Source organism: Rhipicephalus microplus, unplaced genomic scaffold (assembly GCF_043290135.1).
Source record: "Rhipicephalus microplus isolate Deutch F79 unplaced genomic scaffold, USDA_Rmic scaffold_13, whole genome shotgun sequence".
Classification (NCBI taxonomy): Eukaryota; Metazoa; Arthropoda; class Arachnida; order Ixodida; family Ixodidae; genus Rhipicephalus; species Rhipicephalus microplus.
Genome location: NW_027464586.1, coordinates 13,379,683 through 13,404,158, shown reverse-complemented (window position 1 = coordinate 13,404,158; position 24,476 = coordinate 13,379,683). Strand labels below are relative to the sequence as shown.

The 24,476-nt window shown below is 44.0% G+C and overlaps 1 protein-coding gene across 8 annotated transcripts in view; it reads right to left on the bottom strand.

The window, feature by feature from the left end:
- Positions 1-24,476, bottom strand: part of LOC119162964 (uncharacterized) — a 205,769-nt gene that overhangs the window by 142,170 nt on the left and 39,123 nt on the right. The window contains exons 1-2 of one of the 8 annotated variants that reach the window (XM_075882636.1): positions 22,206-22,561; positions 11,630-11,744 (exon numbers count right to left, since the gene is read on the bottom strand). The exons of 1 other annotated variant lie outside the window; for it this stretch is intronic. The gene's annotated coding sequence lies outside the window, so the exon portion shown is untranslated. Of the gene's footprint in view, positions 1-11,629; positions 22,565-24,476 lie in introns of those variants that run through there. 6 more of the 8 variants (XM_075882633.1, XM_075882632.1, XM_075882630.1 and 3 more) reach the window with 6 other exon arrangements.

Sequence of the window (24,476 nt, the reverse complement as noted above, 5' to 3'; positions counted from 1 at the left end):
CACAAAAATGACATGTTTCTTACCCTCTCCATAGATCAAGTGCAATCTTCTTCACTCATTTCTGTTGACGCATCGCTGCCCATATCAACGATCGCAGTTGTCAATAGCAGTGAAGCTCGTCTTCAGTTGGTTTTCACAGCTATTCACAGCAGCTGGTCATATGAGGCCAAGAATGCGTCGCTATGTTTCAGCTAGAGCCACTCCAAAGTGACATTGCCGAAATGTATCTAAACAATGCGCCCAGCCGCTAGTTTCAGGCATCAAGGCTACAATGAGCCCCTACTACTTTGCAGGGCTCCACCAACAGAAGCTCGTCCACCCTAAGAAAGAAACTGTAGCAGTCGTAGCATGAAGTCTTGCATAATCTAAGAAAAATCGCTGGAAAATCTAACACCCTTGTTCAGCCCCTAACAAACTGGGTAACTTCTTCAAGAAAACAAATCCCGATAAGAAGGTTAGTGTTGTATGTCGGAAGACGCATAGTAAGCCATTTATTTCATGCAAAACTTGCGTCATCAGATTCCGTTGTCTTGCGGCAGAGTTTACATTGGGCAGATCGGCCGCAGCAGCAGTATTGCTACAGCACAAAAAAATATGGTAGCAGGTTTTCTTCTTGAATATCAGTAGAAATCACCAGATAACAAATATTAGTCTTTACACTTAGTTAACACTTCACAAATTCAGCGCTAATATTAGTAATATAGTAAACATAATGACTCCGAGATTACTGGTGTCCGGAAGGTGTCAACTGATTCAACGCTGATTAATTATACAAAAGTTGCTTGTGGCACTGAGCATGTTCAAGCTTTAGCTATCCAGGAATGAAAACAGACACAATGTGCCACCTTGTGAAGAAGACGGCTGGATTGAGAGTTTGGCAGTGTCACTTGCAAATGGCGGTGGATACAGCGTTTTTCGAAGAGGGGATCAGCTTATGGGAAATGCATAGTAGATGCCTTAGCAGACCCTCTTCTTGGAAGTACACGATAAAATTATGTGGAGACGAGGTGGTTCTGCATACCTCTGCCTGCTCTCTTAATCCTAGTGCCCACAAGAGTGTTTTATTATTGCAGGTGCTTCAATTTAGACGGACGTAGCGCAGGCAGTAAAAAATTCTGGAGCCCTCCAGTATGGCGTCTCTCATAATCATGCCGTGGTTCTGTCATGTGAAACACCAAGAATTATTACATTATAATAAATTCATAGCCAACCCTTTGTCTTCAGTCTTTAAGTGCCATTTGCCTAAGAAGTGTGTACCACATAGCCAATTTGACCATCGTGTTGCAATGTTTCCCCATTGGCTATAGTGCATACAATTATTCTCTACCTCTATGTGCATTCACCCTCCATATTCGAGGGAGAGTGCCTCGGAGCCATAAAGGTCACTCAAAAAGCACTGCCAGAAAGTCCCACCTGTGGGCTAGTTCTGTTAATTTTGTCTCAGTGTACTGAATACCTACGCACACCTGATGATATCCACAGCCAAGTTTGAACAACCCGACTGCCCATAAGGCATTGGTGATCAAAAAGCTCTTAAATTACACAGGGGTCAAGTGCAGCTTGAAAGAGAAGCGAAGGAAAAAAGAAGCGATCACTACCGACCTCCTCAACAATAGGTACAGGAAGAGCTTTATTCGTCAAGTATGCGAGCGACGTGAAGGGTGGGAAAAAATCTTCCCACTTGCCCTCTTCTGCAAAGGGAGGCACTAACAATTAAGCTTTCCCAAAACATTCCTACAACATCACTGTTCCATACATTCCAGGAATCAGCGAGCAACTGGAGTTGAGGAAAGAGACTACTTCGCGGTAGAAAACATGGACGGGTAAAAGACTAGGACAAGCGCAGACTATCAACTGAAAGGTAATCTATCCTGCACTGTATTTATAAATAGAAACCCAGGAAAATGAAAGAAAGTTGCCATTTGAATAAACGACACACATTATACACCTGAAGCACGAGGCAGAACATCAAATTCATTATACACATGCACCGTTTGCCAGATAAGAAAGTTCTTTATCTAGGACCACAGCTGATTGTTTGCTCACGCAGTTTTCAGGTTCCCGAGAGATTCTTTCTGCTTAAATAGTCATGCGAGTGTGATCATCTTTGTGCTTATGCAATACAAATGTATTTTAAAACAGTGCATGACAACTGCATCTGCTGACATGTTGAGCCAAAACGCCCTCATCGCCATTGCGTACATTACATGAATGTTCTCCCACGCACTCATTGAGGCACCTCCCAGTCTGCCCAATGTAGCACACACCACATGATAGCAGCATCCTGTATACTACATTCGAGACACATCGGACAAACTGGGATTTGTGCCCGACATTGCAACGGCTTAATGTTTGCACATGTCAGTTTGGCAAGCTGGAAAGTTTGTGAGGTGCAGAAAAAATAACCTGAACGCCTATGCGTTCGCCGAACTTTTTCATCCAGTGTGATAGCCGGTGCATGTAAGCGATCACCGCAACTTTGTCACATTTGCTTTTGTCCTACGATGAGCACTCTCTCCACTTCAGGTCTCATTCGTCTTTTTTATATTTTCTGCCACAGAAACGAGAAGCAAATCTTGATAGCCAGCTTCTTTTAGAAGTTCTACTTGAGTCTAGAAGCTTGTGTTCACCATATGAAAGCAGGATCTGTCTAGGGCATTAGTGAAGCAAGAGTTCAGTGTGCCTCTCTCAACCAGCTTAGAGTGTGCCAATTTCAAAGGCGAAGCGGTTTCTTAGACCTAGGCTTATACATCCAGCATGCGTGGTTTGCACTGAACATGAGTTTCATGTCTAAGAAGCAAATAGAACCGTTCGCTGGCAGTTCGTGTGTCAGGACGAGTGGACTCAAGCATGCACCAAAACCAGATATCACATTTGATGAAATCTCAGTTATGCTGGTTGAGTCACACTTAAAAACTACCAAGTAGCCGTTGAAGACTCTGAAAACCCTCACGAAAAGTTCCCCGTGCAGGCTCTCTTTCAAGTTACTGCCGAACTAAATCGGGCAGACTGGGAGGTGCCTCAATGAGCGCCTGCATGAACATGCACGTAATGCACGCAATGGTAATGAAGGCTTCTTGGCTCAACATGTCAGCAGGTGCGGTTGTCGTGGGCTGTTTGAAAATACAGTTGTATTGCATAGGCATAAGGATGATCACACTTGCGTGACAATTCAAGCAGAAAGTATGGCTCGGGAACTGCAGGAGAAAACCATCGGTTGTGCTCCTAGATAAAGAGCTTTATTTTCTGGCAAATGGCACACGCGTGTAATGAATCTGATATTCTGCTTTGTGCTTCGAGGTATGAAGTTTTTCGTTTGTTCAAATGCTAACTTTCCCTTCTTTTTTTTTCCTGGTTGTCATGTATAAATGCAGTGCGAGATAAATAAGCCTTCAGTTGATAGTCCACGCTTGTGTTACTCTTTTTCCCATCCATGTTTTCTATCGTGTAGTGTACTTAGATCATTTATCGCAAACTGGCCCAATCATCCACTTCCAGAGTATTCAGGTGGTGCACAAACACGCATCAACAATCGAGCAACTTTAGCTGCTGCCAAAACACCTGCTGCCAAAAAAAAATGTCACGCCTTTACCGCGAAGGGGAAGCAATGAATGTGATAGCAACCAATTGGAATGTCACGCGAAGAATAGGAGGCAGATCGAAATATGCCCCGTGTTGCACACGCACAAATGATACATGAAACATATTCATAAGTACAAATGAATGTGAATAAGTGTCTCCGATGTGTCTTAGCTATATCTGAGAAGCGTGCCCTTTTCGCAAATGGAGACTGTGCAGCGAGTGCAATGACCTTTGTGTGCCCGGTAACCACAACAGAATCGTTCCGGTGCAAGCATAAGGCATACGATTGTCCCCACTGGGAGATAAGTGCGCGCACCTGTGAGCGTCCACACTCCTTCGTCCGTGGGACAAAGTACGCATGGAGAGCGCTCACCGCCATGTTGTGACGATCTGGCGATGCGCCCTCACTCGTTGTGCCATCTCGCTGGCAATGCTGAAAACACAATAGTTCTCCGAGATGGGCATTGCCAGAGGTAAGTGGTACATATAAGTTTGAAGTTTGAGTTTATTTCAGCACAGTGTTACACCATACAATGTGTGGTGTGGAATGCGGGAAAAAAGCTGCGATAAAAAACGCAGCTTGATTAGTCCCACATCCCATCAATACAAGGCAGAAAAAGTGACAGCATTCATGAAGTCCTCGAAACAACTAAACGGACACAAATACATAGTTTAAAGTAGCACCAATAAGAAATATTGCATACATAATATTTTAAAAAATGTTGATAGGATTGCACTCTTCGAGGAAATACGAAATATATATAAATAAGCAGAACATAAAAAACAAATCTTTGGAACTGTCTAAATCTCTCTTGCGTCATGAAGGTAAAAAAATATTCAACATATCCTGTTGCAAAAGAAGGCACAATTGCTCCAATGAAAAACTGAATTTATTTATTATGTGGGGGAGTGAATGTTTCAGCATTTGTAGACCATCGTTCGGCATCGAGGAATCTTCCAATAATCACTCTGTCTAGTAGGTCGAAACCAGGTGCTGCGCTCCAAGCATGCTATAGAGATAAGATTGTTACTTCCGTTGTTAATTTCAGTTTTTAAAGACGCTAGTAAACAATATTCATACATGTTGTCAAATCTTACGACTCTGAAATTGTTGAATAAAGACAAGGTATGTGCATTATATTGGGCATTTGCAATAGAACATAATGCATTTTTTTGTAGTGTGAGTAATTTCTGCTTAGAGTGCAAGGTGCCAGTACCCCGTACCAATAAACTGTAGCGTAACTGGGAAGAAAAAGGCATGTTTTATATCATTAGCATCTGAGTAGTCGGTAAAAATGGCTAACATCTCCGGAGCACGCCTAGTACCTTACTTAACTTGTTTCTTACCATTTCGGTTTGTGAATACCATAATATATGCTCATGAAAAACAATTCCCAATGCTTCAGCGGTCAAAGAAAAATCAATCACAGAATCCTGCAGGTGTAGTTTTGACGTAGCTTCGTACGTTGTTCCTTTTGAACGAAATAGGATGGCTTTGGTTTTTGAACAATTGATCTGTAGAGAGTTAGCAGTCGCCCATGCATACAAGTCATCTAGTGTCGTGTTTGCTGCTGAAATTAGGTCATTTACATCCACACATGTGAAAAACAAAGAAGTGTCATCCGTATATATGACACATTTGATTGTGTGATTTATGTTTATAATGTCGTTGACATAAGTGATAAAAACTAACGACCCCAATATACTACCTTGGGGTACACCTTGTGCAAGTTTTTGCAAAGATGATTGTTCTGTGTTTATGCTTACACACTGTAGCCTATTGCTCAAATAACTGGTGATTAAGCTTAGCGCATTTTCTCTAATGCCATAATAGGGCAATTTTTGTAAGAGGGTATTGTGACTTATCCGGTCAAAGGCTTCGGAGAAGTCAACAAATATGCCTAGCGTAATTTCCCTGTTCTCTATATTACCTAATATAATTTCCTTTTGACATAACAACGCTACCTCTGTCGACAGCCCTGACCTAAAACCGGCTAAAGTAATTACCGAATGTTTTGCAAAGAAGTTCGACAGTCTTATAAACATTAACTTTTTTATGGGCTTTGAAAACAATGGTAGAACGGATATGGGCCTATAGTTCTTCAAATCATTTTTGTCTCCTCCCTTAAACAGCACTGTAACTTTTGCATACTTCATACGTTCTGGGAAAATACCTGTGCCTAAAATTAGGTTATAAATGTATGTTTAGGGCATGACTAATATATCTATGACAGAACAGACTGGGGCCATCTTTAACCCACCAATATCTTCCGATTTACTTTTCTTAGGTTTTTTGAAAACAGCCATAACCTCATGTTCATCTGTTGAGGAAAGATAAATCGACGAAGGTACTGTCTGTGCGGACATGTAATGTAGTGCGGTAGTGTCACTGACACTGTCTACTGAGGAAGTAAGGTGATTATTGAGTTTCTCAGCCAATGCTCTGCCCCTGTATGTTCGATCGCCTTCAGTTATCTCTTTTACACTAAAATTACCTTTATGTAATGCAGTAATTGAATTTAACTTGCTCCACATCTCCTTGACCCCTGAGACGCCCTCGAACATGCAAGAATTACAACTGCATTTCGCCTTTTTCATAACTTTAGTTAAATTATTTCTATATTTCCGAAAGGAATCCAATGCGTCTGGATCGCGATTCTTCAAGAATAGTTGATACATGCTATTTTTCACATTTATCATTTTTATCAGGTTCTTTGTGACCCATGGTTTCTGCGAATGTTTAAACTTTTTTATTTCTTTGTAGGGAAAACATCGCTTGTAAATACGGGAAATTATCTCCATAAAACTGTTGCTGCATTTGCTGATGAGCACAAAAGCACTGCTGCCCAATTTGTTCTGGAGATTTTTTCTCTAAACTGCGAAAGAGAGTTTGCAGTTATATTCTGGCACCGGAAATCGTAGGTTGGGTTTGATAGGACACTGCACTTATCAATAACTTAATATATCGGCAAATTATCACTAAGTGTAATGTTGATTGTCCCAGAAAACAGACTTTCACGTGGTAAGTTGGTAATAGAAAGGCCCAGTAACGTAGCACTAGTTGCTGAAATGCGAGTTGGTTGCAGTATCACATTTGATAACAAATACAAATCAAGAAGCATACAAAATTCGGACTGTTTTGATGTATTTGAATGCATGCCAATGTTTAGGTTGCCACCTAGGATTAATTTATACTGATGTATATTAACATGAGAAAATATCGCGTCTAGCTGCTCGAAGAACTCATCTAAATTACCATCAGGTGGACGGTACACCACCGCAAAAAGAAACTTCCCGCATTTCAAACATATTACCCCAATATCTGACGTACATAAAGACAGGTCATCAAGCAATTCATAATTAATACCTTGTTTAATAAATATACACACACCTCCACCTCTTCTAATGAGTCTGTTCAAGAAAACTGCATTATAATCTTCTAAGTGCATGCCATCATCAGTCGAAAATCATGTTTCTGTCAACATAATTACAGAAAATGAGACGCCAAAATCACTCAGAAACACACAGAATTCATCCTCTTTGCCTCGTGCTAACTGCATATTTATTAAATGAATAAAAGTAAAAGGTGAATCGCATTTCTCGACCGTATTATGCTTTAACTCTGACAGAGTAACACAAGAAGTGTTCACTTCAGATGCTGATGGGTCAACAGGACATCATGCATTGTAAAGTTTATAATCATTGCGACATAAACCGTGCGTGGGAACGACAGGTCAATGACGAAATTCGCGACAACTATTCTTATCGAACAAATTTTATAGCCACAAACTGGATAGCCAGCATCAATGAAAAATAGTAACGAAAACAAGCTAGTGCAAGAGCACTGGTGCATCCCAAGGCGATAAGAGGGAGTGAACTATATTCTCTTAAATACCAACTCACATGCCCAAATTTTTTTGTGATATCGTGAAGCATATATTTCTCGAACAAACATAAACCCAACTTCATGAGCATGCGTGGTACTTGACCCACTTAGGAACAAAAAATAAGCATGAAACAAACAACCGAAATTCTCATGTACAGCGGCGCCGCAATATCTGTGCCCACAACACAAACCGCCTTTTTCGCTGCACTGCTTTCACGAAGAACTGTTCATTTTGATTACGACATCACTGCTTTCCAATGTGTCTTAGCTTGCCGTTTCAACATTCTAGGAGGAGCTTCTTCGTGGCTCAGTGGCTAACGCCTCACGCTCACTGGCAAGAGGTCTGACGTTCGATTCCGCGTGCCAAAGTCTTTTTCTAGATTATTTTTCTTTCTTGCATTTTTATATATATAGACACATATATAGTGAATGATGACGATGATCCTGCCAGCGGCGAAATCCAGCCGAGAGTGTCCATGTAATTGCTATCCCAATAAAAGATACCAGCCTATGAGGTTCCATGTACCAATTGAGGCGCCCCTACATCGGCAAGGCAAAAAACTTTTCGGAAAGGACACGGCAACACCAAGACGATATGCGTGGCTTCAACACTACATGGAACGCTCAAGCAGAACACAGCGAAAAGATTGGATCAACTTTGACGGTGCCCGGGTCATCCAAACGGAAGGTAGATGCACAAAAAGGCAATTCTTAGATTCCTGGAAACATCAACCGCTCAACCCAACCCTGCCAATAGTATATTTGGGCGAGTTGGTGCTTACTTGGTGCCGACGACTGAGGTGCAAAAAACATTTCGTGAAACATGGAGAGCATAAAGAACAGCACTGTTCTTCCTTCTCTTCTGCTCTCCCCATTTCACGATATGTTTTGTGCGCCTCAGTCATCTGCACAATATATGTACATGGTCTGCGAAACCAGGGGCAAAAACAATGCAAGAACAAGAACAGTGGAAAGAACAATGGTGCCGAGGGGGACATTACAAAGAAAAGTCACTACTTCAGAGCCAGCTGAACAACCACCCATGAGGAACCGCATCGGTCGCGAGACATTGGGCCAGTTTTTAATTTAAACATTAATGATATATACTAAAAGCAACCCGAGTGTTTGTTTTATCTGCATATTTAGGCCTTCTATCAATATACTGCAGGTCTTGAAATGGTTTTCAGAAATTGTAAAAGCGCTAACATGCTGATTCATTATATTATGCTAAAGATGGTTTCAGCAACTTCTTTTAAATGTGAATGCATTACTTAGTCGGCCTAAGTCAGGCATTCGTCGAGATCCATCCACCGCCGTCTCCCATAGCGACAGCTGCGGGCATGCACGTCACTAGCAACCAGAGCCCCCACCATGTCATGCTTCGGCGTCAGCAGCTGTTAGCACCAGCAGCTGGTGCGCGCGCTAGTAACTGGAAGGCCCCTAGTAACTGGAGCGCACCTAGTAACTAGAACACCCTCTTGAATTGAACGTGCACACTGGCTACTAGAGCTGGAAAGACATACTACGTTTCTTGTGACAGAAAAATGTCACGTGTAGTGAACGGCCCTATTGGCTATAGGGTGTAAAAGAAAACGTTATTTTTCTAACGCTGGGTTCTCATGTACAAAATGCCGTTATGGACCCAACGCAATGCCTTCCAATTTCTTAATGATTCCCTTCGGGGTGGTGGGGACACTTTTTCGGAAGTTTGTAAGTCAATTTCTCATCCTCAAAGCTTTTCTGTATATCATCCTTAATAGCTTTCCAAGTAAGTTAATTCAGAACCTTCCATTCGGCCGCAACAGTGATGAAGGACAATTCAAGATCTCGAGCACAGTAAAAGGTTGTTTACAGGCAGCGTTGGCATTTCAATCATGGCCTAGCTAGAATCACCACTAAGCTGTTTGTAATGGGTTAGAAGGTTTAAAGAACCCGCTAGTTACATACTCTGCATAATGCCCAATAGTTATTCTACTGTCTTATATCACTATATTACACATCCTAACGCGACTGATTCTTTGGCAACTAATAAACTGTGTGGTCATGACTACGCCATAGATTATCATAACTTTTACAAGCATCCACTATGCCATTGTTCATCATTCTGCAGAGAAGCGTGGTGCCTGCAAAACACCTGTAAGAAATTATGTGCATGAAGCTAACACTGTGGTTGATGACGATGAATTATGGCTGAGCCTTTTGTAATGAATTTAAAGCATTTTACGAACCATTCGTTACGCTATTCACATTGTGGGACATATGGTAGTTACAAGAATGATTAGAACGAACAATCGAGAAAACCAAAGAAAGCACAGGAGATGTTATTAGCGGTAAACATACCGTATTTACTCGTGTAATCTTCACACTCACATAATTCTCACCCCCCCCCCCCCCCCCCATTGCCCACTCGAAAGTTGCATCAGTAATGTCGTCTGCTACTTCCAACCACTCATGATGATGGTGCATGACAGCCTAGTGCCTTTTCTTAAGCATCATACATATTATCAACACACGAAGCCCTAATCCAATCTAAGCCAAGCCACAAGTCACATGTACGGATTGAGGTGCAATACGGCATATCCTCCCCTCATCTCCGCCAAAGAAATTTTTTCATTGCGGCATACGAGGTCTGTTAAAAAAGGATCTGACTTTTGGTGAAAAAAATAAACTGGCATAATTGGAGCATTGCAAACCGAATCCCTTTCAAAGTAGTCCCCTTGGGACTCCACACACTTCTCCCTGCCAACGTTGTAAGCATTCTGAGAAGGCCTCTTTTGGAATGGAGTTTAGCTCAGCTGTCGTTGCAGGCATAATGTCCTCTCTTGTATAAAATCGCTCTCCTTTCAATGTCCTCTTGAGCTTGGGAAACAGCCAGAAGTAGCAGGGGGCCATATCAGAAGAGTAAGGAGCCTGTTGAACTACAAAAGTCTGACCTTTTGCGCCAAAAAAGTCTGAACCAAGTGTGAGTAATGTGCAGGAGCATTGTCGTGATGGATGCACCAGTTTCCTGTTGACCACAACTCAGATCTTTTGCACCGCACAGCATCATGTAGGTGACAGAGGACATCCCTGTAGTACTCTTTCGCAATTGTTTAACCCTGTGGTGCGTACTAGTGGTGTACGACACCGTGGAATACAAAAAAACCATTCAGCATCACTTTGACTTTGGTGCGCATTTGGCGAGCCTTCCTTGGTCTTTGAGACATGGAGTGCTCCCACTGTGACGACTGGGATTTGGTTTCAGAGTTGTGCCCGTACACTCAAGACTCATTACCAGTTATAATGGTGTTCATGAAATTAGAGTCACCGCTTATGAAATCCAGCATGTCCTGTGAGGCTTGAACACTAAGTTGCTTTTGCTCCACCGTGAACAGTTTCAGCACGAATTTCACCACAACTCTCTTCATGTCTAAATCTTCGGCCATAACGGAATGTTCAGAGCAAGTGCTAATGCCCACCTCTTCCACAAGTTCCCCGATAGTCACACAACAGTCCCGCATCGCCACAACTTTCACTTAGCAATAATCTGGTCATTTCGGCATGTTGATGGCCGACCGGAGCTTGGCTCGCTCTCCACCAATGTGCGGCGGTTTTTAAATCGCTTGTACTACTCTTCAATTTGTGTGCAGCTCATAGCATCGTCCCCGAAAGCCGTCTTGACCTTCCCATAGGTTTCCACTTGGCTGTCGCCTAGTTTCTAGCAAAATTTGATGCACTAGCGCTGCTCCAGTCGCTCCGTGATTTTCCTTGCAATGAAAAACCGAAAAAAGCACTGCGCACTACTTCACTCACATGCTGCGTCCCAGCGGCTGAGGCTATTGGCAGGGGGGAAAAAACGCATGCGCACGAAGCTTCAAGGTCGACTAATGCAAGCGCGCATGTTTCGAATCCATGAGGTGCTCGCGAAAAAAATAAGGTTGAATACTTTTCTAACAGACCTCGTATAAAGCAAAAGATGACGATTCTAAGGAGATGCTTCGCTTTAAAAAAATTTTCGCCTACACCTCTGCCACTAGTAGACATGACAGCTACATGACACAATGTGCATCTCCTACCACACTATATCAACCTCTTCACTGCTTTGGACATGCAGAACTCATCCTAGTGGAACAGATACTCCCTTTCAATGTTGAAGCTGAAAAGCACGCATTCAGAACTTACATTGCATGTCATCCGCCAGATGGTAGCATTTGCTCGAGGATTTAGTTTTCTCCTGCGGCAGGGGCACCGTCTTCGTATGGAAAGACGCCGTGCTGTATAGGTAACCTATGTATAGCTGGCCAGTGAACACGAAAAAGAGGCCATTCGTTTCAAGCCATCTTTGAGTCTTGATGATTCGTGTACAGACATTTATCTTGTGCCCAGAAGTGAAGACAGCAATGCCAGTGATTTGAGCTCCATTGATAATGAATACACAAACATTGCGAGTGCCCGCAAGTGAATCTGCGCTTTGATATCCCCAATGCTTCCCCAGTGAAACACCCAATGGATGCTTAGCCCAGACAAGTGAACAAAGATATAGCCTCTGTAACTGTTCAGTTAACAAGGTTTTTAAATTTTATTACCAGCAGGTAGCTGGTTTCCTATGTATTATTCAGAAATAAACATTATTCCATCGATGTGACAAAGTATGTGGCGAAAATAATTTTTCAACATCGACATTTTAGTACAATCAGATTCAGCATCAGCAATAAAGAAATAGGCACCTTGTGATTGAAAATATTTTTTAAAAATGAGCAGTTATAGGGTTGAACATGTTACCGTTATTCCTTCCCCAACATGAGGCAAAAGAGAACCAATAACTAGAGCGGCTTTGAGGTTACATGTTCGACTGCCACACAAGTTCCCAGGTTCAAATCCGATGCTATCATGAACTCCGAGTTAAAATCAGGATACTTCGTAAGAGCTTTTCGACATATGGGACATTATCTGATAGTCTTGAACTGTGATTCATAAATATTTCAAGTCATGCATGTGTTAGAAATGTGCGAATGTCGCTAGTGGTGAATCACGAGAGGCTGAAGGGGACAGGGTCTGCTTTGTAGATCTAAGGATGTCATTCTCGGAAGACCACATGTGCTGGTGTTACGCCCTCCGTTCACAAAAGTCTATTCTTTCAGCGTCGTGTGTGTCACTTGTTTCTTTCGTCCCCTATCTAAGCGCTGTTTTATATTTTTATACCAGCTTTTATATTTTTATACTCGGCCAATTTGCCTGTCCTATTCTCCCGTTCACATTGGCGCATAGCAAACTAGCAAAGGAGAGGCATCATACAGATGTGTTTCTAGAATGCTCTAGAAAGGTCCTGCCAACACATCTTGGAAGCTTGTCTCCTAGCACAATCGAAGTGCCTAGAAAGAGAAAAGTGCCTGCACATTTCTGTGGCAATGCACAGAAAAAGTAAACATGAATGGCAACTCAGAATGCACCACTGTGGTCATTCCACACTTTTGCAGAACATGTTAACATCTTGCAGAACATGTTAAGTAGGCCAGACGGGCAGATGCCTAAACAAATGCTTATGGAAACACGCCAATAATGCTCACAAGGGCAAAGATGGCTTCCTGGAATTACACGTGAGCATGGTTTATTCTACAGTTTGAAAGAACCACAGTTTCGGAGCAGATTCGGACTGTGAAACATAGAGAGCTCTGGTCCTTAGAAAGCTGGGGTATGGTGTAATGAAATGAGGTAGTGCAACATCTTCGGTAGAAAGCAATGGGAGCAACGAGGTCACTTTTGCAATGACGCCACCAGAAGGGCGCTGCAATCGAACGGTGTGCCTAAGGCGCCAAATTTGAATTTTTTATGCGGGGCCTAATGCTTGTTTAAGCCGAAAAGCATCATCGTTTCACACAGTTTTATTCGTCGTTCGATTTCATACGATTAGATGGCTAACTGTCGACAATTAAAAGAAGAAATTTTTTAATGTGCCCGCCCGCAGAACTTGATTGTGGCCTTGATGTGACTAAGTCTAAATGTAGGCCATATTTGTTGTTATGTACCGGAAAGAAAAGCTCGAAATGAAGCGTAATGTAAAGGCTTCAAAGTTCTTAACACACTGGGTAACATAACGAAATGAAAGAATAATAACTTGCGTGCACAACACTACATTTCTAATCGTCTGCTTTAACTGCTTGTGTTGAGTGTCGTTTTTTCATAATGTAGACAAGAAAAAAAACCTCGTTTTTTGTGCATGTAGGCCTTGTATTTGCATAGTGCGATAAAAAGAAGTACTTGTTAGTAGAAAGGAGCATTGACATCAAATTTCAAGATCCAGATTTGCCCATTATTCGATCCCTTGGTATGCATAGTTCTTTTTGGCAAAATTTGAATGGCATCTATCCCGTCGAAGTTGTTCTATTTTGATGTCAAACAGCGTACAAAAGCTAAGGAGAAAAAACGAAAAATAGACTGCCCTGCGACATCGACACTAGTGCTAGGTGTTCGGTGTGATGCATTCCACAAATATCATCCTGAGTGACGATACGCTAGTAACGATGACGTCGCCGGTCCCTGAGTGTATTCGGGGCCGACTCCCGGCCATGCTCTCACTAGTGGCTCTCCTTGCTGTGTTGAAGCGTGCATGCGACTCATCGTGCCGCATCGACTGATTCGCGTTGTGCTCCACTGCGTGTGCGTACGATCATTCAGAGTGACAATACGTGCCAGAATGTCGGGGAATCGCTGTGTAGTGAGAACCTGCATGTCGAGGCGCGGGAAAAGCCGAAAGTGTGTGGCGTTTCATGCCTTTCCAAGCCACGAACCTCAAAGAAGCCAGTGGGTTGACTTCGTACTCGCTGTATCGATAGACAGAGGGACGGGACGCCTGTGAAGAACAGCCGCATTTGCTCCCTTCACTTTGCGGCGAGCTACTACAAGGTAAATTCTGTGTTGGCGAACCAGTTGGGTTTCACTGGCAGTACGAGGCCTCTTCTTGAGGCCGGGGCTGTTCGTACCGTGTGCCCTGCTGCAGCTGAAAGCAGCGATTCACTTGACGAATGTCCGCGACGTGAGGTGCGTAGCTGGTATTCCCAAGCTCCGACAGCACGGCCGGGACTGATAAATACATTGCATTGAACGCGGAGCTTGTCAAGCAAGAATCGTCGCGAATCGCGGCAATACCCAATTCCAGGTCACTGTCATCACCACTTACCAATGTTGACCGCGACGACGGCGAGGAAGACGATGTTGCCTACAGAGGCATCAGGCATGTCTACGCTTTCAGAGACGCAGCTGGACTGACTGTACGTGTGCTCCTAGCAGACGAAACACCCGTGTGACGTCACTATTTTTTGTGGAAGCGGCATCTGCTGTGCAGCGGCCTCAACGTGGCTGCGAGGTAGCGCTGCCAGCACTACAATTTGGCGGGCTTTCAACCCAGTTTGAACTGTGTTCGATAGGAAATATATTAATAAATATTACAAATACTCATTCCTCACTCAGATGTGTTATGTCGCGAATCGCTACTAGGGGGTCTATAGCTACTCGACGCAAAAATGAGTAAATTTGATGTCAGCGCTCCTTTAAGTGAACTCTGAAGACGGTACTAAAAGAGAAAGACAATTTCTGAGTGATGCGGGTGTTTTTTTGAGATCGACTGCTACATCTATAGCATATGTCCGCATGACGTGCAGAGAGAGAGAGAAATATGACATTTATTTAAACATTCGGCGTGTAAGAAGTCCCCAGCCTCGCAGGGTGCGGATGTTCCCTACCTTAAGTTACGGCTATTAGAGTCCGGTAATTTCCAAGCCTAGACCTCAAAGATGTTATGCTCCGACTAGGCGAAAGTTACTCGGGTTCTTCAGCGCCCGTTAGACCGGTCGTCGGCTCCTTTTCTCCGTTGCTTCACCAAAGCCTTCTCAAGCCGCTGGATGGCCATTGCATGAAGTGCAGCGGTGTATCTCTGGCTGCCGCCGCTTTCTATCGCATGAGTCCACATTACATTTGTTCCTCCAATTGAAGTGAATTTTCAACGTGTGTGTGCAAAGTCGCGAAACAGAAAGCATGAAGAAGCGGAAGAGGGAGAGTAGAGACACGACCTGTTTTGTTTCAGGCTGTACAAGTGGTTACCGGTCTTGAAAAAAAAAAGTTCTCTTTTTCGTGCGCCCAAGGACCCCGAACATCGTGAGGAGTGGTCGCAGCTTATTCATAGAACTGACAGGGAGCTTAATGAAGCGTGCACATTATGTGAACGGCACTTTGAGCCACGCTACATAGAGAGATAATTCAAGACAGTCAATGACAAAATAGTGGAAATCCCACGGGGGCTGCTGCTTTTGTGTAAGGACGCTGTTCCATCGTTATTTCTCAAAGCACCAGCCTGCACGTCAAAAAATGAGCGAGCGAGGAGAAAAAATGAAAACAAGACCAAGCAAGTGCCAGCAAAAAGGCAACGTAATGCGACAACGATTACTACAAAGACAATTGAAATCACGTCGGCACCAGGTAATATTACAATGAGTGAAACTTCAGGTGAGCTCCTACGATTATAATTATGATTAGCCTGGCTGATCCGAGCGAGGAGAGCCTGAGCTTAGAAATTCATTATATACAACCAGAAATAGTTCATTTAAAGAACACTACAATAAAGCAATTGCATACAGGTTTTTGCCAATTTTTTACCAATACAGCTTTTTGCCCCCTTTTTGAATACAGCTCATTCCAATCGAATATAGTCGCAGAGATTCACCAGTGCTTAGAAGGCAAGAGAACGCCACAGAAATGAACTGACAGCGAAGACAGACGAAGCACTCCTGCACCCAATCGTGCTGGTTAAACATGGCCTCCGTGAAAGCCGAGCCAATCTTGGAGGCCGTACATTACCCGAGGACAATCAATGACTCCAGCGAGTGGTGGCGCCAGCGAGTGGTCCAGTGAGGTCCAGCGAGTGGTGGTGCCACCAAAGAAATGAGTGCTCTGTTGACGAGGCCGTCATCGCAAGAAGAGCCACATCTCAGGCGCGAGACGGCACACTACCCCATTCCAGTACACTATAGCTGAGGTCTGCGCAGCAGGCTGTAGTAATTTCCTATCTTTTTGGTGGTTCGTTATTTTTACATCGGTTTTCCTGTTTTTTACACTGTTCCTTTTTTAACTGTTCAATGAACTATGTAGAAGAGTGTCCTAGTCGTTTAAAACTTCAGTTGGAAGCCAGTTCTTGTCCTGTGTGTTTCCTCTCCATGGCTGTGTTTTTTTGTTGTTTTTTTTCACTGTTAACCTTGAATGTGCACAACCAACTAGCCCAGTCAGCAACTTATATGTTACATTATAGGAACATTATAGTATAGGAACGTAGTATACAAAGTAGAGAGCACGCATGACTTAGGAAATGAAGGGCACTTTAGTCACACGCAAAGTAAACCCATCGTTGGATGACAGAGCCCAAAAAATTTGGATTTCTTCGAACATAAGCTGGTAGTGGTAAGAAAGGAAGGCCCCAGCACGAAAGACAGCCTACTGTCTAGGGTGTAAAACATTGGGAAGAAAGAATGGGTAATACATCTGACACAAGGATCTTTCAGGTATATTTTCTGGAAAGGCCTTCCTATCCAGTGACACATGACAAAATGAGTATATAGCTTTTCACCTACATCTTCAATCTCAAAGCATACAATGTGCCCAACTTCAAAATCAATGGCCATAATCCCATCTCGAGCTGTAGTAAATATGTGTTATCTAAACAAAAATAAACTGTCAAGGCAACAGCGTCCTTTTTGTACTCCCCCATTTTCTTGCAAGTGCCACCATGCTGCGTTCTTGCAGCGCCACTTGCTTTGTCAATAGTACAGTCGATGAGTGGCACATTGGCAGTCTGCACAATGTCAACAAAAGCCACATATTTCAGCCCATATTCTTTTTCTTTCCTGTTCATTTAACAAGCAACATCTTTTTCTGATATTGTTTGCGTAGTTCAACTGAGGAACCGAAGTTAAGCACTTAAGCCATGAACCACTTAAAGAACTTAGTGCAGTCTAATCTGTAATTGTCTCAACTTCTTTCAGCAAAGCATCTTTCAGAGTAATGAAAAGCAAAATAAACGTTGCCCTGTGTGTCAGAGGTAGTCAGAGCCTGAAAGAATAGAGTCACACAGGTGTGTGTCCACTCAAGCCACTTGACTAGGGAGGAAGGGTGCAGTAATGGCACCCACACCATCATGGACTTTGCAGACATCAGTGGTCATGAAAGCATGGATCTGGCTGCCAGGAGAAAGCTGCGCCCGAGAACATGCAGATGCAGTTTGAAGCCACAAAGAGATTCGGGAATTTCCCCCGAATAAAATCATGTCCTTCGATCAAACGTCTTACCAAGTCATGGAGATCAGGCAAACCTTCTAAAAATGAGCGAGGGAGCCCACGAGGCTGACTTGAACGGCGAAGGAATTTCTGGGTGTGATCATCAAAACAGTGGTGTAACTCAATGGGACAAAGAATAATTACATACATCTCTGAGAAATAAAAGCGTAATCTTAATTTCAATCTCTTTGGACCATTCGTACAACTGCGAACTTGCTTGAAATGCTTTTTCAATCCATATGGATTTTAATCTTAGTATTCCAATCGCTGTGCCACCATTGAATTGACCATTAGCAGAAATATACAAGGCAGCTTTTTTGCAAGGTTGTTTTCCAACCAAAAGAAAAAAAAAACTCTCGCACTCAGACTGTTTCTCTTGCTCACTGTGCTTTTACCACTTACTTCTATAGACACCGTTACTCTCGCACTCAGACTGTTTCTCTTGCTCACTGTGTTTTTACCACTTACTTCTATAGGCACTGTTCAGTCGAGTTTTCCAGTCTGACTGCAGTGCCAGAATACATAGCTTAGCAAATAAAAAAAAGCAACCTTGAGAAAGCGTCAGTGAGCGTGGAATGCGACGCCCGCGTCTCACACCCTGCATCTGTCAGCGGCATAGAGTTTCATTCAATCATGCCTAGAGAGGAATCTGGCACTTTGATCGTGTACCTCCATGAGAATTATGGGAAGTACAGGCTTCGGATCGGATAGAGTTAGCTAGCGAACTGTCTACAGACTTGTTTCTACAGTTTGTTTCATTCTTCGCGCAGCACGGGTAGTGGGGTGCGGTAAAAACCATTGAAGTAGCTCCTTCGCTGTTCGAGGAGGCCACTAGGTCTGAAATTTACTGCGACGTTGAAGCTTTATGAGTTGTATTTAACAAATTAAACAAAACGTCGTGCAGTCACCGCTGCCCATAGATGTAGCGTCTCATGCCAGTGCAGGATACTGCATAGAGTTCACGTTTTTTCACGAAGGGGTCTTGCCTAAATTTGTTTTAGGTGAACTGCAAAACGATGACGAAGCTAAGTAGACACATCGTCACGTTCCGCTGGTTCGACTTCAAAACAGAACCAAAGGTTTGTTGCGGGCAAACCACTTAGACAGACGCATTTACAACGCAGAAGATGAAACGTTAAGTGTTTTTCCCTTAATACTGTACTGTTACTTTCATGAATATATAACCCGTACTTTTGAGAGAAAGACAAGCATGTTTGTTTTCAAGTGTTGTAAAAAATAATTCATTAAATCTTGATGCAAAATCTGGAACTCAATGGTAGAGAAATGCGTACCCTGATTGTTATATTTGCCCAGGTTTCACTTTTACGGCCTCATCACGAAAACATTTTACGATAAAGTTTGCATGCAAACAAATAAAGCAAAATTCAATTAAATTCAAGTTCACATCACTTTATTTTACACTTGGAAAAGCGTCGCGAATCTCGTGAACGTAATCCATCCAAAGCGAATCTGAAGCCTGTACTTCCCATAATTCCCATGGCGGTACAAGCACCGCAGAGAAAGCCCACGCAGACATTAGCTCCAGATTCCCCTTTAGGTATTAATGTATGAAACTCCAAGGTCCGCGGATTGGGGCCGGGATACATGTCGAGACTGCGCGCACCTGTCCGTTTTCTGCGTGCCCCTAAAGGCGAATGTCAAAGACTGAGATGAGGCAGTGTGAGCAACGCGGCTCTCTCTGATCAGTGTGCGGTGCCATTTCAGTGAAGGCACGCGAGTGCGACAAAACGACCTTTTCCCACAACCATTACTGTGTGGCTGTCCCACCTCGAATGAACCCTCAGGTCGCATTGTGGATGAGGCACCTGTAGAAGGGAGTGGGGCATAGAGTTTCTCCCAATCATACCTATAGGGAAATCTGGCGCTAGTGAGCTGCTAGATGCAAGGGAATGACGGGACATGTGAGCTTCGAACTTGACTTGGATTTTTATACCTTAAAGACGCATCAGGCTTTGATTGATTTCTTACTGAAGAGCACGTAATAAGCATTTAATTTTTGTTTTTATACACACGCACATATTGTCTTTAACACTAGCACCTTCTACGTTGATGTACAATTTTACGAAGCGTAAGAAGTAAGCAACAGCCGCTCAACTTGGCACGCAGACGAGAACGCAAGCAATCATTCCGTCACGTTTATGTCGTCCGTTTCTTTTCTACACGGTTTGCATGTGCTGTCAAGAAGAGTGAACTTTTATTTTAAAATATAATAGGAGGGTTGCACAGGGGCGTAACCCACGAGATGGCGCCAGCGTCGAAGAGGCAGCGCATCCATCTTTGTGGTCTCCCTCCCTGCCGCCGCGGGCAAGCAGTCGCAGAACATACACTAGTACGTGGGTGTTATATGGTATACACACGGCTGCGCGCCTGTGCAAGATTCCTGTGCTCATAATGGTGAACTGCGCCTTATTTGGTTGCTACAACCACTCGAGTAAGAAGACTGGTGACAAGAATGCGCCTGATGTCAGCTTTTTTTTTTCATACCTAAGATGATTGTAAACCAATCAAAAAGATTTGGGTGGGATGGTTGAGCCACACACTATACCGCGTGTGCGTTAAACATTTCTTTTCATTTCCGGTAAGTGTTCAGAACCTATGCAACATCATAGATGTTTGTTTTTGAGGTGAGAAACTTAGGTTCTCGCGGCGTGCTATGAAGCTTTGTTTACGCAGCAGGAGACGAGCGCGCGCACTACGACCGCTATCGCTGCTTATCAGCGGAACCATTCAGGTAGGTGCGACGTGTTACTGATTTCGGTGTGTTAGTAAACAGTCAGTGACGCAGTGCGTTCTTGTTTACCCATGCTTTGACGAGCCGAGCAGATAAACGGTGATATCACATTAACGTCGATCAGTTACAATCGAGACCGTATGTGATCTCTAGGTGCGTAACTGCCCGACGCGCGTCGTTGGACCCTGCAGCAAAGAGCATTTTTGATCGCAAGTGGCTTAAGCTTAACCACGAACGAACTATGACAATTGTATCACCTCACATGCTCTTGCAAATGGTGAAGCCCTTCCACACAAAGAATTCGAGAAACGACACCACCGCGGTGAAAAAAAAAATATTTGTCCGAACACTGAGCAAGAGGAACCAGTCATGTTTCCTACGACAATGTGGCGGCCGGTACGAGGTCTCTAACTCGGTGCTGTTGGACTCATCCGCTAGTGACATAGTTGTGGGCGTCCATCAATTTACAGGCTTTAAGCTCGTCCCTTGTTGCAAAGCTTGTGCCGCCAACAAGGTGGTCCTTAATGTCCGTGAGCTTGATGCGGGAATAACACTTCACATCCCACACAGATTCATCACTGCTGAAGTCGAACGGGTCGATATCCGCCGCAAATGTGAGCCTTATGTTCGTAGCGAAGTTTCGCCGGACTTCGGAAGTCACGCGCGTAAGCACTCAGTCGAATTTCACCACGTTAGTACCGTACGTAGCGGCACGCACACAACCTTTCACTGCCGCTCGCCGCTTCAAAAAGGGCACGCTTAGACCACTGACATGGCGGTAGAGGCAAACGCCGCTAGCGCCTCAAGCAGATGACGTCCCGTGCAACCCTCCTATACGCGTGAATGAGATCCGCTCATTAATGTTTCGTTTTAGAGAGGGTTTATTTACGCAGTCTTTTTCGCTTTTGAGCCAAAGCCTCACCCAACACCAAGCCTCGCAGACACATATACCCTCATTCCCAGCGCTCCAACAATGCCCCTTAACAAATTCGCATAGACGGTGGCGCCACACTTTTCTCTAGGAATTTGTGAGAAACTCTATGGAGGAAGGCAAAACACAATGAGTGACACAACTCTATGGGGAAGGCAAAACACAATGAGTGAGAAAAGCAGTCAGGGAACGAGACCTTTTGGTTTGAAAAGAACTATGCAGGAAAGCCAGCCTCGATATTTGCGCAAATGATGAATAGTCCAGTGTCGGCTGCCGTAAGGACGACGTTAGCCCACTTTGTTTTTGATAAAAGGGGATGCGGGGCGTTTGAGAAACGTTCTGGCAAAGCACAAAGTGGTTCGTAAGTACCCACTTTGAATAAAAAAACGACTACGAACGCAGTCAGAACGCCTGCAAATCACAAACGCGCGCGAAGTGATGCATCAACGAAAGATAGATAGATTTCAAGATTGCGTACCATGCGGGTTGCGGTTCGTATCGTACCGTCAATCGGAAACACATCCTCCAAGATTCACTGACGTGGTTTCGAAAGCCCCCGTACAAAGCAAGTGAGATAAACGTCGTGCAAAGATGCCTTCAAATGCAGGGAGACATGACGCGCAGCAACCCGCTTGATTGTTCAGTCGGACTGCAGAGACGCAATCATTGCGCGCATGAAGGCAAAGGAATGCGCGGCAGTTCATTGAAACCGACGTGGCCACATGACAGTCGTAACCATGCCATAACGTCACCCACCATCGGCTGTTCTACTCACGCTACGGCAGCAAGTCCACGAGAGGCGAGTCTTCCCGCAAGTGGGCAAAGGGACCCACAATCTGTACATTGTAAGCAAACACGGAGGAAGGAAAGGTGTAAGCAAACGAGCTAACGGATTGACTTGATTCGTAAGCGGCTTCTGCTGTTATCATCATCAATAAACACCAAAAAAAAAAAAGTTGTGCACGGAAGAAAAAAAAAACGTTGTGCACGTTCAACGTGCCACGTTGTGCTCCACGTTATGCGCAAATAAACTTTTTCACTCTCTCTCTGCAGGGAGGAAGTTTTTTCTATGAAGTTCCCTCAAGAATGATTTAAAAGAATTGCTGGAGTGACTCCTGCAATGCGTTGCTAACACAAGTGAAGCCAGCTCTCACCACAAAGACGGCGAAAAAATGCTCTTTCGACTACTACTTGGAGTAGAAAACCACAGAATACCTACCTGATTAGAGAACAGAAACTGTACCTTTGGGCTGTTGTATCAAAATAACATGCAAATCTGTAACGGCGGCGTACTGAACTGCAATACCGCGAGGCGAAATGACGCTAGTTGTACTTCAGTGGCTAGAATAGGAAAGTGTGATGAGCGGCAAGCGGAGCCTACGGAGCGCACTGTAGCCCCCGAGGAGTAGCCGCGTGGGAGGCGCACAATCGTTTAAACGTCGTTTGCACGTTTCCGACAGTTTCGTCAGGTGTGTTCGTCCTCGTTTTTTTTTTTTTTTAATTGTGGTGGCACTCTGACACCAGTGCTTCTGTATGCACTCTGATGGCGCGAAAACAAAGTCATTGCTTCGTCACCCGGGTTCACTACAGGCTATTAGTCAGCTGAAAAGAAGCATGCGTTGTTCGGCGTTCCAAAGGACGAAGCTCTGTTAGCGCAGTGGCGTAGAGCGATCCCGCGCGCTGACAAGCTGCTTCAAGATAACCCGGCTGTGTGCGAGCTGCACTTCAGCGAGAGGTACATCTCCCGGCACTTCGAGCACACTTAGATGGGTGAAACTGTCCGCATTGAAAGGCGTACACCCATGGGCGTGCTTGCCGTTCAGGGGAGGGGAGGGGCGAATGTTTATTGCAAGGTGTCTCCTTTATATTAAATCAATGTATGAGGCAAATTTTACGCCACCCATCTACCTTGTTACATTTATATATCTCCTTTAAAAAATTAGTGACTACATCTTTCACGCCTAGTGTGTCCAGCATTCCCCACAATTCCTCTTGAACCACGCTATCGTACGCTCCCTTGATATCCAAAAATGCTAGCCACAGGGGTCTGCGTTCCTTTTTTGCTATTTCGATGCACTGGGTCAGTGAGAAAAGATTGTCTTCCATCCTCTTGTGTTTCCTAAACCAATTCTGCAGTTCCCCCTCATCCTCTCTCCATGCCTGCAGTCTTTCCTTTATAATCTGCAACGCCAGCCTGTAGACCACTGATATCACTGTTATAGGACGGTAGTTGTTTATTTCAGCTTTGTCCCCCTTTCCTTTATAGATCATGCTTTTCCTGCTAAGTTTCCATCCATCGGGAACTTCTCCATTGGTTATTATTTTGCTCACTGCCTCTTTCAAAGTCTGCTCAGACTTCGGGCCTAATGTCTTTATCAGCATAATTGGAATGCCATCTGGGCCTGTTGATGTACTACTAGGAATACTTTTCTCAGCCCTTTCCCACTCTTCTTGTGAAAATGGAGCCATCGCGCCACTTGATTCATCCTTGTCTATTGTGGTGCATAAAGCACTTCTGTGTTGAAATTTTTCTGTCACCCTTGTTCTTATATGTTCAATAGCTTCGTCCCCTTCTAGCCTAGCACCTTGAGCTGTAGTTATAAATATCTGCTCTATTCTCGTCTCATTTCTTGGTGAGTTTAGATGGTTCCAAAATTTCGCAGCTGCCTTTCTATCTTTTTTTATGTAGTTCTGCCAGCCACTGGGCGTGCTTGCCGTTCAGGGGAGGGGAGGGGCGAATGTTTATTGCAAGGTGTCTCCTTTATATTAAATCAATGTATGAGGCAGATTTTACGCCACCCATCTAGATAGAACAGATTTAGCGCCCCGTCCCAGGTGGGCAGCATCTTCCCGTGAGCATCTTCCCGTGAAAATAGGAAGTGCCTGAAGCTCAGGCACATAACCTAGGCTTGCAGCCCAATGTTCTTTGGGGCGCTGGTGAACTAATAAACTTTTTTTGGGGGGATAAAAAAAGGACGTGCAACAAATTATCAGGAATGCATCGTTGCAAACAGATAGTGAGTCACT